This window comes from Amphiura filiformis, chromosome 14 (genome assembly GCF_039555335.1).
Source record: "Amphiura filiformis chromosome 14, Afil_fr2py, whole genome shotgun sequence".
Taxonomy (NCBI): Eukaryota; Metazoa; Echinodermata; class Ophiuroidea; order Amphilepidida; family Amphiuridae; genus Amphiura; species Amphiura filiformis.
Window position 1 is genome coordinate 52,759,784 of NC_092641.1, and position 18,117 is coordinate 52,777,900.

Below are 18,117 nucleotides of genomic sequence, written 5' to 3' on the forward strand. Positions count from 1 at the left end.
TATAATAATGATTAGCTGCTGTCGTCGAATTATGATCCGGGAGCAGGTAAAGGGACCAACATATATCTGCAAACTGCTAGCATTAACGGGTTATGCCATTTTAAATCGACTTTCGAAAAGTTTTTTGATACATTCATTGATTTCTCAAAAAGTAAAAATCGCAGTTTAACAAATAACGGTTCAAATGAAAGCCATTATTGGGGGCTAATTGTTGTATCACTATGATAGGCCTGACACCAATATAAACACTTGTTTCGGTGACCCAAGTTCATGGTCATTTCTGCTCACGCACTTTTTTACAGATGGCCTGGAATTTCATATTTCGGTTTCAGCGATTGCCCGAAAAAGGTGGTATGTTTTTGAAAAGCGTTTCCGCTTGGAATGTAGATAGTTATTGTTGCTATTACTCTTCGCGATTTTAATTTATGCCCTCTTTAGCCGACAATTTTCAATGCATTTTACACAATAGATACGTCGCTTGCATAAATACCGCTATTTTTAACAGTATCGTTTTTGTTAACCAACATAACATCAAAAAGAGTTCTCAAGACTTTGATGAGACCATAGATACCAAATCGGACTACATGTGATGAACAGATTTTACACTAGAATCAAAAGAACCAGCGTAGGCCCTCTCAAAATGTACTTTTTTAAAATATCGCGTTGTGATAAAAATGACTGCCTTTTCCTTGTTTTTTATAACAAGGAAAAGCTTTACTTTCCTCACACTTCAATCGTAGTGCTGTCTCGGTGTCCGTTACTGGTTAGTATTATTCCGATTAAGCGATTTTCATGATTTAGGCCTACTTAGCCTACATTTGAGCAACTATTTGCCCACACCGTGTACGAATATATTCCAAATATGGCGCTGCATTCAGTATCACGCTAACGACAAGGTTATACTAAGATGTGTAAGACTTTCTGACACTATATTCACGGTTGTTCTAATGGCTATTCAAACTTATGACAAATTTGGCTGGTTTGCGTTGTTCAATACCATTTCACCTAGTCTTGGTACCAGCCGGTTTGTGCTCCTCCGTCACTAACGGTGACGGAGGAGCACAAACCGGCTGGTACCGAGACTACATTTCACCCTGATGTGACAGTGACGTCACATCCGGGGTCACGTCAGTGTAAAGAGGAGTAAGATATCTTACTCCTCTGTGCTGGTTTCATACTACCATACCGGTTGCAATGAGCGGCGTGGCGCACGCGCATTGCAGACAAACGGACACAATCAAGACTTGTCATTGGTTGAAACGCTCTGCCGCTTGCCGGGTGTTCGTGATCGCGCGCCATTATCGTGATGATCGGGGATTCCTTTTTTGTGATGAAGGCACCAGCCGAAATGTCCGTTTTCCAGAATGCAATGAACATAACTCTGTACTCCCCGGGGAGATGATGTATTTTGCGACACTCCTGGCGGGAAAGAGATATGAAACGAATTTTATTAGGTGCAGCATCACTCGCTGGAGTTCGATGGCGCTGGTGTACATACGCACGCGCTTAAAGACACCGCATAGATGCGCGAGCGAAACAGCTGTTCACAACGCGTTGACATCACTGCCACATCGGGGTGAAAAATGGTATAGGTAATAGATGACTATGAAACCTCAAACTCGCCCCTCGATAAAGGTTGGCAATTGAAGCAGGCCTCAGTTTAGCGAACTTTGTCTAGTTCAATGCGATGCGAGTGCAAGCGCCGCTCAGACTGTGAAGGTTTCTGGATACCGAATATGGGTATAGATTAGGCCTATATCATGTCCTCTAGGCCATATAATTTATTTTTGGAAAGGAAAGTCTAATCTCGGAGCCTATTCAATTGAGAAGGGACTGGATTTTGTCATAATAATATAAAAATTAATACTTAATGCCTCGCGATTTTTTTGATATCCAGCCATAGCATTTTAATTGATTAAACTGAACATAAAGCTATATCTTTACTAGCTTCATGCACTAATTTGCAGACCCGCCCGGCCTTCTACATGTAGTGAGTACCACATTAGATTGTGTTTACAAGAAATAATAAGCGCTGCCTCCTCGAAATTTCTTATGCCATCAGCTTTGATGATTAAATATTATCTACAACTCGGCACCTGTGTTCAAGGCCTTTCTTTTATCTATTGACCTCAAAAGAAAGGATTAGAATGATCAGAATGCCGTCCCTGACCCCTTTCCACACATTAATAATGAGTCGGTAAGGGAACGTGCTACCGTTATACTTCAATGAGTACGTATGGCTACTACGCAGTTCAATGGCCTTATTGTGATCTGGCGGGAGTTTTAAAAGCACGGTCCCTGACTGCGTGGGCATATTTCCGGACAAGGAACAATAGAGACCAATTGCCTGGCAATGACGTCACATGTAATCCCAGTCTATAGTGTGATTAGAACATTATAGGCTGGTGGTCACTATAGTACGATCAGTACGAAAAGTCCAATGCGATTATTAATGTATTTTCTAAAATTAAAAGAACCACTTTTTAGCGGGAATTTTTGTAAGTTACACAGCTGAAGTTGTGAAAGGGTTGAAAGACTACAATCCGGGACTACAATATTACGGCTTAAACAAGAATTTCTTTGTTTGGTCGTTATTCCTATAGACTCATCCCTTAACGTCGCGTCACGTAATACTACTATTTATCATTATATTGACAAGACAAGAATAACGGACATGTTATAAGATATTTTTATTTGTATGGCATAGTTAGCATGTAGAAGATAAAATTAATTTAAACAAGTACGAAACGGCAAGTATTGGTTAAATGAATTTTAAGATCATGCCCACGTTATTTTCTAATTAGTGATAAACAATGAATGAACTATATATCCCCGACAATTCAGAGAAAAGCGTCGATAGCTTTGGTATGCTTACAATGTTTATTTGCTTAAACCAATTCACCAATGCTAAGCCACGCTCTTACTAAATAAAATGTACCTTTTTTTATTGATTATTTAAAAAAATTCCAGAAAATTCGATGATATTTTGAATTCCTACACTGTCTGCTTATCACGTGCATTACGCACTACGGTGAGCAGAAGGTTACCACTAAGTGGGATATTCCCCTAGCGGGTGTATTCCCTAAATGAGGAGGTGTGTTGGTTCCGGGGGTAAACACACATCACAAGCACGTCACTCTGTAAGGTTTATGTTATATAAAAAGGAAAGACAAACCATTGAAGCATCAGTACTGGAGACTTTATTGGAATTACGGGCAGTTGTATTAAGCAATAAATAAGAAACCACCACAAGGTAAGGGACTTGTTTATTACTATTTTATATTTTTGTATTTTTTGAGGTGTTCTATAGATAGAATAATCATCTCCGAGTGAAGGTAGTGTGTTGTACACAAACTAAATACGCTACTGTGGTAACAAGGAGGTATAATTTAACGTTGATTGTTGTGACATTTTTTGAAGAAACAAAATCAAAAGTTGCACCTTCTAATCGATGAAAGCACGACGCTAGTTTTAACATGGTAAACAATGGAAGCACAGCGCTAGTTCTTTTGTTCGCAAACTGCACCTTTTAAATTGGCATCTTCCTTGGGTTTTGGATCGTCATATCTTTATTTCTTGAACAATTTAAACGAATGGGGTCTTAAAATTGAGCTAAAAGATGAGGCTATTGACAGCTGGTTCCAATTATAACATATCTGTCTTTGGTTATGATATACAGGGGGTGAACATAACTGGTTCCTTAATTCTTTGGCTTACTGTAGTATAATAGTGTCCAATAACACAGAGTTGGGGTAAGACTTATTGAAATAGTTAATTTTACTAAAATTTAAAATGCCACTTTTTAAAGGTGAGTATGGTAGTAAATGCCATATCAACCGTAAAGAAGGTGAATTATGACTGTAAAAATAATAATCCCCATGTAATAATGATGGGCACCTGTTTGGTAAAAATCTTCCGTAATGCTATGTAACAATGCTGTATGAATCGTCCATAATCGTTCGGATAGGTAAATATTCCTGCAGATCGAAATAATTCCGCAACTTTCCTAAAATTACTGCATATATTTTTACAGTGTACTTATAAACCTTTTATAGGCTTATATACTTGACTCAGGTTCCTGAATTTTCATTTATTTTTAAATAATTATTTTTATTTGTTTTTTAATCTATTTATTTATTTTCCTTGGGTAGGGGTATGTGTGTGTGTGTGGGGGGGGGGCTGAGTGAATAGGTGGTGTCTGTATGGGCGTACGTATATATGCGGAGGTATAAAGGACGTGTGTGCATCTTTTGGGTGTGTGTTGAGCCTTGGTTGTGTATGATGAACGTTAGTGGGGTGTCAATGAAGGTGTGTCAGGTATGTCGTGGGGTGTGTATAGCAAAGTGTTGTGTTTGTGTGCGGATATTGTATGTTTTTTTTTTTTGTGTGTTGTGACAGGGGTGTGTATTTGGTGCTCTGAGGGGGGGGGTTGGGTGTGTGTAATGTGTGTGGTAGGTGTATATTTGGTGCTCCGTTGTCTTGGGGTTGGAGAGGTTGGTATGTGTCAGGGTGCATGTGTATTTTATCGGGTATGAAGTGAAGAGTGATTGTATCTGTTTTACTTTTTGTCTGGGTGCTATAATATATTTTTGTTAAATGATTTGTGTATTGGTGTATGATATTTGTATCCCTTTGGTGCTACTTAATTTGTTATGTGCTTTTAAAAATACTATATCTTTTAATGCCTATTTATAATGTATTTATAATGTAACTTTGTAACCTTATTTGTACTTGTATTTTCTTGATGTCATGTACAGAGGGCCCTTGTGTAAAGCAGTGCTGGATCACTGATCTTGGCTACCCTCTTTAAATATGTCTGAAATAATAAAATAAATAACTAGAGATAATTTGCGCTCACAGAGCGCAGACAATCGCAAGGCATGTATTAAACCCTTTAATGACCTTATGACCTGGCCTTTGACCTTAATGTTTCCCGAGGTTTGTTGTCACCGAAATTGAGCCCCATACCCCTTACAGAAAGTGAAATTACGGTATAAGATTTGACCCCAGATAACATTTGACCTGACCCCTGCAAAGTGTTCCAACATATTCCCCCTGATCATTAAGTGTGTTGTCACCGAGTTTGGGCCTCGTACCCCTTACAGATGTCCAAAAAATGCATTTCTAAAATTTGACCTCTGCATGACCTTTGACCTGACCCCTGCAAAATGTTCCCCTGGTCATGAGATTTGTTGTCACTGAGTTTGAGCCCCATACCTCTTACAGATGTCCAGAAAAGGAAATTATAAGATTTGACCTTAGATAACCTTTGACCTAACCCCTGCAAAGTGTTCCAAAATATTCCCCTGGTCATTAAATTTGTTGTCATAGAGTTTGAGTCCCGCACCCCTTACAGATGTACAGAAAATGCTTTTCTAAAATTTGACCTCTGCATGACCTTTGACCTGACCCCTGTAAAATGTTCCTCTGGTCATGAGATTTGTTGTCACCGAGTTTGAGACCCATACCCCTTACGGATGTTGAGATATTGCAATTGTAAGATTTTACCCCCTTAATGACCTTTGACCCCAATTCTTTGTACAACTTTTAGACACTGGCTAAAGGCAATACAGGTATGCAAGTGACGACATTGTGTTATGTTATTTGTGGAAGAAGAAGCATTTTTAGTGAAAATCTCATTTTGGCCATAATGACCTTTGGATGACCTTTGACCCCGAGTTGGTCATGTAACATTTGTGCCCCCACCCAATGGTCCTTGTGACCAAATATGGTCACATTGGCCTAAAGCATATGGCTACGATGGCTCGTTAAAAGTTTGACAGAAGAAAGAAAGAAAGAAAGAAAGAAAGAAAGAAGAACTGACCAAAAACAGAACACTCGCAAATTGGAAATTTGCGATTGTAAATAGCTTCTACATCTACATGTAGTGCTATTTGATACCCAGTTTCGTATAGTTTGATAATGTTTTATACATTTATACATGTTCAGGGGCCAAAACAAATCTTTCACAACCTTTCATGATGTTTTCACCCTGAAACATGTATTAAACATTATAAAACCCTAAGAAACTATACGTAGCTTTAGTGTATACATGTTGAGGGGCCAAGTGGACTTACGGTCTTCTTGCGCTCAGGTCTTGCAATGTATTGCTAATTGAATAACGACAAGTGTCATTTATTTAAACGAAGTTTGATTTTATCAAATTAATCAACTAGAATCAGTTTTATCATTTTCACAATGGCATAATGTTATCATGTGCCTCTAGTGCAGGAAAATTATTCTATTACTGTAAGTCAAATTGTGATTGGATTAATTTACAAAGAGCACTCTCAATACCATGTTTAAATATTTCCGTGGCAGTCAATGTATGGATTATTTAATATGACTTATGGTGCGTAGTTTAGGCGAAAACACCCTTTTATTATATTATTTAAAATTGATTATTATTATTATTATTATTATTATTATTATTATTATTATTATTATTATTATTATTATTATTGTTATTATTATTATTATTATTATTATTATTATTATTATTATTATTATTATTTAGTGATAAATAATTCCAAGGCAGTCGATACATGTAGTATTTAACGAATAAAGTCTAGTGATTGTTATGCTTTACACAAATTTTCTGCAAATTGTCGTAAATTTGCAATAGACGAAAAATAGCCTTTTATTATATTGTCATAATATTATTACTTTTGTATTTATTTTTTTATTTGTTTATTTATTTATTTATTTATTTATTTATTTATTTATTTATTTATTTATTTATTTATTTATTTATCTATTTATTTATTTATTTATTTATTTATTTATTTATTTATTTATTACATACACCTTCGTGTTTATATTTGAGACAGTTAATTCATACAATTGAAATTGGAATAAATAATCGAAATAAATGGACGTCCATTTGTATATCATTATGTGTCTTTATGCGTCTTTATGTTATACGTCCATGCGAGAATTTAAGGGATGTTTATATTTTGAGCCGATCAAACTTATTAAAGAGCTAGGGACTGATACACGCGTTGGTGCTGGAATTGTCTGTACTTTAGCTTATTTGTTGCTGTTAAAAATAATAAAAAGGAACATATTTGACAGTAAAAGCTTACATTATTATGGAAATAACACATCTTATTGAAATGTTAAACTATTGTTTCGAGCGGCATCAAACCCGTCTAGAAATCTCTACCCGGAGCTTAAATCTAATCGCCCATATTTGAGATGTGTTAAGAGTAAACATACTAGACATTTGAAAACTTTTACCAGCTAAAATCGTCGTGTCCAATCATGAATACTCTCCATTAAAGATGTAACATGACATGGGCGGGAATTTAATCAATCCTCTTTGGTTTCATGAATTGTCACCTATATACAACATTATCTCACTCCGTGGCTGATAACATCCACATGTTGCATCAAAGTATTATGCCATCTCTACGTAAACACGAAGTATATGTGAACAAACTACAAAGGCGATACCTTCGTATCAGGCAGGACATGTGTTTAAGCATCAAAGCCAAAATGCTGTATGTTCAAGTAGATAAAATAGCATACACTTTTAACTGGTTTGGAAGGCAAATATTTTGAATCAGGTAGACCTCAATATAAAAGCCAGCATCTGTTAGTAATAAACAAAGCAGGCGGCATGTTTCTAGGTTATTTTGGAGGGCAGAAATTTGATGTGTACTGACGTGGCTCGAAATAGCAAAATAAAATTCAAATGATCAAAATGTATAATCTATAAACATTATCTATGTATAATGATAATGTATAAAAATGTATTATCTATAAACAATCAGTTTAAAACATCGCACGTGGTTACGTTAGGTACCTGTATATGCTATTCAACAATATCTGTCACAAACACTACTAACTTTGAATTCCTGAGCATATTTGTAGCATTTTTGGAGCACATATGATGCAGATTTTAACACTCATCGTGTGGAATTTAATTTAATTTTCAGATGAGGTGACGCGTGACCTAACCAACTGTCGACAATGGATTAAGTTCCTTTTATCACATAGTACAAGTAGTTTTTCCTTGGTCAGGTTCTCCGGAGAATAATTGTGACAAGAAAGAACATGATACTAATAATGATACAATTGGAAGTGACTATTCAATCATTTGTGTAGAAATGTGACGAGTGCATATCACTAACAAAATTTGACAACTAAATCGTTCCATCTGTTTGATGGGAAGTCTCCAGGGGAATTGATACTATCATACATAATATCGTTTTTTGTTGTATTTTGTAGGTAGATACAATCTGCCTCCAACGTAAAAACTCAATATCTGTGAACAAAATACCAAACAGATACTGCCTTGTTACTTGGTAGACAGATGTTCTAGAATCACTCTGCTGTCAAATTTCTAATGACAGTGTCTTCATGTAAACCATATAGTAAATACAGCAATTTGATTAGTCTAGAGTGTTTTTGCTCTTTTGTCCTCGTAGAAAAGTTCAAATACACGTTAAGACTATAATAAGATGCACGAAGCTTCGTTTTCATCAACATGCATTATAAAAGTGCTGAACAATTTTAGATAGACAAATTCGGTTTGTGATCCGTCAACATATAGCATTACAGTTTACAACCCTACGTCTGATAGCATAATAATGCTACCCTCGCAATAATATTTAAAATTTGCCACCATGAGTCATCATTAAGGCCCAATAGTGAACGTTCTTGGGCAGTGTCTTCATGTTAACCATATAGTAAACAGCAATTTGATTAGAGTGTTTTTGCTCTTTTGTCCTTATAGAAAAGTTCCAATACACGTTAAGACTACAATAAGATGCACGAAGCTTCGTTTTCATCAACATGCATTATAAAAGTGCTGAACAATTTTAGATATACAAATTCGGTTTGTGATCCATCAACATATCGCATTACAGTTTACAACCCTACGTCTGATGGCATGATAATGTTACCCTCGCAATAATATTGAAAATTTGCCATCATGATTCATCATTAAGGTCCAATAGTGAACTTTCTTGGTTTTCTGTTTTTGTTATGTAGAATAAAGCAATGTTTACGGGAGAAAGCTTCAGTAAGTGTAAAATCATATGAATCACTTTTTATGACACGTTTTCTTTTGAAGCCTCTGTATGATAATGCCATCTATACGAAAAGCAATGAAAAATGGAAGCAGTTCGAACCACTTCTCTTAATGGTCTGATGTTGATAGTGCAATAAGCAACAATCAGATTATTGGGTTTTCGTTTATGAGAGAGAGGGTTTGCTCTATATAAACAGCTCACATACACTTTTTTAATTCTGGTTTTTACACGATTGTAATGCACTGTAGTCAATAAAGATACTCTGCAAAAATCAAGACATTAGGTGCTGTAGTTTTGAATAAAACGCTGGAACCGGCGTTTTATTATTACGATGGAAATATTAGTCGAATACGTATGCACAGTACGTACATGGCGTGCGGGATGCACATACACACGCACCCAGAGGATCGTACCGTATTACAACCGCGGGAGTAACATGCATGGGCGCTAGTAGTAAATTCCAATTTTCTATACTTTACCTCACTTACTCAAAATCTGCTGAACATCGCAGTACTGTATTTTTCACTAAGAACCCCAGCAATCACAATAATAAGATGCACGAACCTTTGTGTGTTCATCAATACATTACAAATGAACAATTAATATGTATAAATAATGTTGGTAATCAGATTTGCTTTGTGATCCGTCAACCTGTAGTATACTTAAACACCCCAATATGGTATCCAGATAATGCTTCCCTCTCAGGTAAGAATGCTGCATCTGCGAACGCTGTGGGATTACCGATTAGCGCTGAATCCATTGACGCTGATCTACTTCTAAATGTGGCTCAAGTAATCTGCCTAAATCATGGTTAATTGCTTTGATAATTGCAAACATTCAAAACATTTGTCTCCCAAACCAAAATTGAATATGTTGTGTTATTTACTTGAAGATACGGCATTCAGATTCAAAACACCTGTCACCTAAATAATAAAAAAAGGCGGTATTGTAATTTTCACACAAATGCTGCGTTTTTACTAGTCAGATTGCAGCTACCTAATATTATTAATATAACAAGTTTACTTTACAAGTGACTAACTTTGGAATTTAGAGTGCTCAAACCCATTACAGGTGAGCTATAGAAACAAATTCAAAGTATAGACCTCTGGCAAGGCAACCGTTACTAATAGTTTCACGGAATACCCTCACTTACAATCATTGGGTATACCGATCATCAGACGGATAATTTGTCATGATTTCAAGTTAACAGAAATGTTTATACGTGTATATACATTCTGTGGTGTCGAAAAAATGACAAACCAAGCCAACCAGAACAGTCTCTACTCCAAAAGTAGTCGAGAGTGCTCAACCACTAAAAATAGTGGGGGCGTAATATAACAAGTTTACTTTACAAGTGACTAACTTTGGAATTTAGAGTGCTCAAACCCATTACAGGTGAGCTATTGAAACACATTCAAAGTATAGACCTCTGGCAAGGCAACCGTTACTAATAGTTTCACGGAATACCCTCACTTGCGATCATTGGGTATACCGATTGGCTTGGCTTGGTTTGTCATTTTTTCGACACCACAGAATGTATATACACGTATAAACATTTCTGTTAACTTGAAATCATGACAAATTATCCGTCTGATGATCGGTATACCCAATGATCGTAAGTGAGGGTGTTCCGTGAAACTATTAGTAACGGTTGCCTTGCCGGAGGTCTATACTTTGAATTTTTTTCTAATATTATTAATATATAGTATAAAACTATAATAGTTTGATATTAATTGTACTTGTCATATTTCGGCACTAATAGAAACATCAATATGATTTAATAATCGCTTCCAATTGTAGCATTACGTATCACGTTCTTCCCACCAAATTGTCACAATTACTCAGCCGAGAGCCTGGCGCAGGAAATACTACTAATACTCTTTGATAAATAGAACATAATCCTTTGTCGACAGATGACTAGTTCACGCGTCGCCACATCTAAAAATTAAATTTAAAACCTGCTTAAACTGTGCTCCAAAATGGATTAATATGTAGAGAAATGCAAAGTTTGTAGTATTTGTGACAAAAACAGCCTAGATACACAAAAGTAAAAATGTGGTATCTGTGTAATATACGTGGTTTTAGTTTGGAAGGACAGAAAATTAATATTCACAGGGTTTCAAAAATTTGCAACAAGGATCTTACGAAAACACAAATTTGAACTCCACAAAAACACCCGAGGCAGCTATTATCCTGATTATAGTTTTTAATGCACAACCTCCTTCTTGATGCTGTGTCTTAAATTGTTGGGAAAGTGGTGTAATTGGATGTCGTTAGAAGCTTTTAAGCCATGTAAAACATCACAAAATCTCAGTAAATATTTACTTAATGCCCATTATAGAAAGCATTACTTAAAAGTACATTGGGTGATTACTGGAACCGTATTAAAAAGGTTATTAGAGTTTAGCTTTATTAGAATGGATTGTCTGATGACTATTGGTTGCTTCATTGTCTACCCAAGACAAACCAAATTTGCCGTTTATAAATATTGGTTTTATGAATTTAATGAAAGAAAAATATAACTAAAATAGAATTTTCAAGTATGGCCCGAGGACAAGATCTGAAATTAACAATTATTGCTCCTTTCAATTTCATGTTGAAGAAGCGCGCGTTAAGTTGCATGTAAAACATGACGAACTTTGGACTGTGATTTTGAGACTTGGCGATACTCGGGTTTTGATATTTCTAGCCCAAAGTAGATTTGGCTCAGCTGGAAAGTAGCATACCGTGCATTTTGGTTTCCTCGTCATCCATATGTGGATCCTGGGCTTCGATACCGGAAGTCGGTTTCATCGAATTGTGGGAAGGGATTTCGGTCACTCGGTCACAATGACTTCTGGGAAACAAGATGGCGACTATTCTTGTTGGTAACATCTGATGCATACAGAGTTTTCAAATTAGAAATTTTATTTATCAATTTTATTTAGCTTTATGTAATGTATTTTTGTATCACTTAAAGTTACTTTTTATTTAACCTATATGTGACCCGGCAGCACAAATGAGCCGTAAATTCCCTAAATTGTATTCCGAGTTATGGTGTAAAATGTGTACGAAGGTCGTATTCATCGGTAACTTAAGCTGGCCCGACATCTGACTCATTTTGAAAGTCAAAACTAATCAATAATCCTATTGTTGAAGTGGATAATAAGCTTCTACCTTAGATGGCTATAGAACTTTTAATAGCGCTGGTCTTTGTTTGCTTTTGCTAAATCCTGTTCAAGTGGTGGGTTACCAGGCATTGTATTTTGTACAGGTATGCATAACTAAAAATTAACAATGAGAGAACTTTCTTAAACCTCGTTGACTTGGGGATGATTTGAAATCACCGCCAATTATGACTGTTTGATATTTATTGCCAGCAATGTGGAAAAAGAGACAACTATAAAAACGTAAAAAGCTATAATTTTGTTGAAGGAGCAAAGTTTAACAAACCATAACCCCGCTTCTGGATATCGTTTGAAGTCAAATGATATACCATTTTTAAGTTTATGATGTTTATTTTTAAACACGAAATAAAACAAAATTGACCGGGGAGGAATTTACGGCTCATTCGTTGTGGACGGTCACATATGAAGAATCATATGTGTACATTTCTTAAGTTAATTTATTAAGTATTATAGTGCAAAGAATACCGTATTTGGTTTAATTTGCCATACCTTATCTTCCTATGGTGAAAGAAGATGATTACTTTTCTACTTGGAAGTACTATATTAATCAGTGGGATATCTTGCATCTGATCTTCACCATGCCATCTGCGCTATAACAATTAAATAAAAGTGGCCCAACGCGAGAAAATTACTCTTATCGGAAATTAGAAACTAGAGGTTTGGATATATCAGTATTCTGACACCCACCTGACTTACATCTATATATAGGTTTAACACCCAGTAAACATTTGAAAAAGTTTGAAAAAGCTTGTCTGAAATATTATGAGTAATAGAATTACTAAAGGTTCCTTAAAAGCATAATGTTGAAAAAAATACGTTGCAACAAATATATTACAAATGTTGTCGCACTGTGTTTTCACACACACAAAAGTTCAAAAACATTTTTATGACCTTTATAGATACCCCGAAATTGAATGTTATTAAAACGTTTTTTCCAATTATCGAGTTTTATAACATTTAGGTACAGTCAGTCTACTTTGAAGTACAAAGTACCGATGCGGACGCACACATTGTGCAGACTTTGAAGGCACGCAGCACTGCGCACTGTTTACGCGATGTATACGCGCGCGTTGTCACTCTGTACTTCAGAGTGGACAAACTGTAGTCACAAAATAATGGGTTATTCCAGTTGAAATACATACACCCCAATGGAAGATATTACCTTAATCTTCAACACCAGAAGTGTAAATTTCAAATATGGTTACCTGAATGGGTGAATCCAATTGAAATTCACATTCCAAGATGAAAGAGCACACCAGTCTGATAATGTTACATACATAGGGTGAAATTTGCATTTGCCGACATGCAATATGCGTTTGCTCGCGTGAAGTCATATTGGCAACTTACTCGATTGACTACATTCTACAAGCGATAATACCTGTGTAAAGTTGAGTGCTAACATAAACGCCTTGAAGCCCTTATCTCAATATGGCACTATTCACACCTCTAACATTTTCATCAAAGCTGGATGAAGATTAACACGTTCTTACTTTTAACCTATTTTTTTGGAGTGACACTAAATCATGCTTAAGTTTTATGAATGTCTAAAAAAGGTGAGTTTGATTAACCATTAGCTATAGGGACCGGGGAAACCACTCACCGAAAACTCGTGACGGGATGTGTGACCGCATTGACCCAACGTTCGAGCACAGTGCTCGAGGAGTACAATAACTTTGGTACTGGTTAAAACTTTACTTTATCCATCATCCCTTGTCAGAGTCCCACCGTATGCATGGTGTAAGGAACTGATGATACCTGTTTTATTCTGTGCACTTAAAAACGTTGCATTGCAGATGCATCGCCAAGTTCAATTTAGACGATAATTTCAACAAACAAAAACTTTAATAGTGCAATAGCATATCACGTTTGTTCTGTGAATTGAGGCAAGAAGAAAGTATCTGTCACCACACGATCTCGTTACGTTCATATACAAAGAAACGCATTAGCATGAAGAAATTATGAGGGATTAATCCATTGTATTTTCTCTTAATTCCCAGTATATATCTTGATTTAAGTATGAAACTGAATATGGAAATAGAAGATATACAAAGTGTCGCGACCAAACAAGCTTTCATCTTCTTTTTATCTGTATGAGCATATAGCACTACAATATACCTCCTCTGTGAAATAAGATATCAATTAGTTTTAAACCATCTGGAAATATACGTCAAACTTAGATATGTTCATGTTCCGGAGGCTCTTTTTGGTCAGGTAAAAGGTAAAAGTGCATACAGACCGATTGCTATCTCTTTCGAAGCGACTTGGGACCAGATCCATTTTTATATAATGTTGTTGTGAGGGTCCGCCACTTCTCTTGCGCAACATATATCTTTACCTTCCTAGCATGTGACACGAACCCGCGACCCTATTATAACGGGTTCAATCGTTTTACCGCTAAGTACAACGTCTTTCGATCGATCTTTAATTTATAATAATAATAATGTAATAATAAAGAGATATTTAATATAGCGCCAAACGCAAACAGCCTCTGGACGCTTTACACAACAATTTTGAATACATCGCGCTGCACTACAAGCGGGTTGCACTCATCACCTGTGTATTGTCTGCAATCATAGATTGAATATAATAGAGGTCTTTTCAAAGATACCAATCTTACAGGTGCGAGTGATCAGCATATGATATGGTTCAATGCAAAGGTACCACTTGAACGTACCAGTGCAGCACGGTATGAAGTTATTCAAAAATTGTTTTCATATATTGCTATGGTAGTTAATCCGATTATTACATCACTTCGCTTGCGTGAAAGGCCACGAAATCCAGCTGTGACCTTGGAATGACCTCTGATGACCTTGAAATTACTATAGACAAAATGGTCAACATCGTGGAAAATGTCGGCACTAAGTTCGATAACAATATATCTAATAAACTAATTTGACCTTTGGTTAACCTTGAAATGACCTTCATCGTGTTTTGAATCATATCAACATTACATATACTAATTTTCATTCAAATTGGAAAAACTTTTTACCCATTTTGACCTCTGGTTGACCGTGAAATGACCTCCATCATAATTTTTAATCATATCAGGATCACATGTACTAATTTTCGTTCAAATTTGATAAACTTTAGAATTTCACCTCTTTTGACCCCAAAACAGACCTCTCTCTCTAAGCCAATTCTGGTTATTTAAACCCAACCTTTGAGACGGTTTGTATGTTTGGAGGTGCTAGATTAACCATAATGCACGCTGCGCCGCGTTCAGAAACTCAATCATCTAGAGAATTCGTAAACATATCGTTTCTGAGTTTGATTGACATGCGACGTCAGACGCAAACTATTTTCTTTAATTCTGTCTACGATTATAACAATTACGATTATGTGACTAGGTATTTACAGGTTGTTGTTTTTCCGACGTTAGATTTACATTGTTTTAATTTATAGCAATATTTACAGTTTTTCTTTTCGATGGTCCATATGCATCAATTTAATTGATAGCAATATTTAGACTTTGTTTTCCACGGTACATACATTAATTTCATTGATAGCAATATTTACAGGTTTTTTTTTTTTTTGTGTGTGTGTGTTTTTTGTGTCCACGGTACAGATTAATTTAATTTATAGCAACATTTACACTTTGTTTTTCCACGGTACATATACATTACTTTAATTGATAGCAATATTTCCCAAATTTTCATTTCGATGGCACATACACATTAATTTAATCTATAGCAATATTTACAGGTTTTATTTTCAACAGTACATAATTATATTAATTTAATTTATAGCAATATTCACAGGGTTTTTCCCACGATACATATTTTTGCTACGATACGATACTCTGCATGCTAGCCATGCCCTTCAACGGAAAAAGTTCAAGTTTTGAAATATTTTCTCAAAATACCAAGAGCTATCTTAAGAACTACTAAACCAATATTAGGCTTGTTTGTTCTCATTTTAATGCATCTTTCATGTTGATTCCAAATATGGTCATAAAAATTTACATTTCTGAAATTTTTTTTAATTTTAATTTTTTTTAAAACTTGTCGTCTGCAGTCGACACCCGCGTGAAGAGAGTTACGTATTCGTTTTAGGCATACCGCATCACTGCGTGATGTTCTGTGATACTGATGGTGCAAATACAGTGAGAGCATCCCATAAACTTATATTATATAATTGCACAGAAACAATTTCTATACGATACATTCATATTTTTCCGACATTTTATGAAGAGTTATGCAAATCCGACACAAATCCAAGTTGAAATAGGACCTGTGCAACGTTTCCCATATTCTGAATAGAGCGGTGCATTTTATATGCCGACAAAAAGTCCTTTGTGACCAGCGACGTGTTAACTATTAAAACTTTATAGCCGGGCATGCTTATTGTGTAATTCTACAATTTGAAATTTATTAATATTAAGCTCTTTTTTTATATAAATATATACAGTTTCTTCCAGTCTTTCTAGACATCTTTTGGTTATGATAAGATAAAGACTGCCCGGTTCGTATTTAGTCTCACTTCGTAATGTTCTGCGAAATAGATGAAGTTTTCGTTTTCTCTTTTGAATCAATCTCCTCACGTCCGATGGCTTTCATGAATGCTGAACGATATCTTGGGTTAGTAAAACCGTACACATATGGGTTAACTGCAGAATTGAGAAATAGCAAGCATCTTGCAGCCCATTTTATAGCCAACCAGTTAACGTCGTCATTGCGGATGTTAGTGTGTTGAATGAGGTATACATAAACCTGGTTGTATTGATACGGTGCAAGGCACAGAAAGAAAATGATGCCGTTAATAATTAGCATTCTGGCAACTTGATTGCGAATTTTGTTGGAGCTATTTTGTCTAGCTTGTTCTTGGTTTTGTGTGACAGTACGATTGCTGAGCCGTACAATGATTTTGCCATAGAGTATGACATTGATTAAGAACACTATAATAAATGGCACAGGCGTTGCAAGAAGAGCGATATCGTTATACATTTCATGCATGCGTATGCACGCGTATTTGACAGTTGGAAACATTTGCCAACGTTTTTCAGACGGCCAGAAAATACAAACTTTTCTAACCTTTCCCCCTTCTGGTGCTACTAATGTAGCGGACATCACAACGGCGATAGTCCATGACATGACTACCAAAGTAGCCGTTCGTTTCTTGGTGTTAACCGCGCGAAGCTTTAGTGGATAGCAAATTGCCAGGAATCTTTCAAAAGTCACAAGCGTTACCAGCGACAACGAAGCATAAAATGTTGCATATCCGATACAAGTCCCAATGAAACATTGGGCGTTTGTTCGAAAAATGCTCGAGTCTCTCATGCCGTTGGATATCGCATACTGAACAGAGTACTTAACCGACGTCATTGTAATGTAGACCAGATCCGCCACTGCTAGATTGGCGAGGTAAATGTTGGTCAATGTATGCATTTCGTTGACTCGAGCAATTACGAACAAAAATGCAACATTACCGATGAATCCAAGAACAAGAACAATGGGAAATAGAACAGTTATAATGAGCTTCTCGAAGTTGTTATACACAACTAACTTAATGCGAAATCGTTCAGAAAAGTACAAAGCGTAAAGGAAAAAATCGCAGCCAGTCGGTCTTTCGGGAATTTGTGGAAAAGGTCTAGTATTATCTGACATCTCTTCCTCTGGTGCCATTGAGACATTAGAGAAATCCATCGTTGACGATGTCATATTCAGAGAATTCGTCATTCTATGAAGTCAAATGAAGAAGCGATTACCATTGTACGCGTACGCTTAGATTTACAGGGTGATTTAAAATGAACTGTACCCAACTTCACCCAATTGTGTTTATATATTTGCGGAGATTGTACATATCAAAAAACTATCATAGAAAGCAGTGATAAGTGTTCTGTAGCAGAAATTTTGAATTTTGATAATGAGTGGTTTTTGTCAAAAGATATCGCATTTTCAAGTTATCGTTCCATT

General features: G+C 36.0%; 1 protein-coding gene across 1 annotated transcript in view; it reads left to right on the forward strand.

Moving 5' to 3' along the window:
* The first annotated feature begins 3,103 nt into the window (after positions 1-3,103).
* The window catches only part of LOC140169075 (uncharacterized), a 56,272-nt gene continuing 41,258 nt past the window's right edge, over positions 3,104-18,117 (forward strand). Inside the window, exon 1 of the mRNA XM_072192351.1 lies at positions 3,104-3,253. The gene's annotated coding sequence lies outside the window, so the exon portion shown is untranslated. The remainder of the gene's footprint in view (positions 3,254-18,117) is intronic.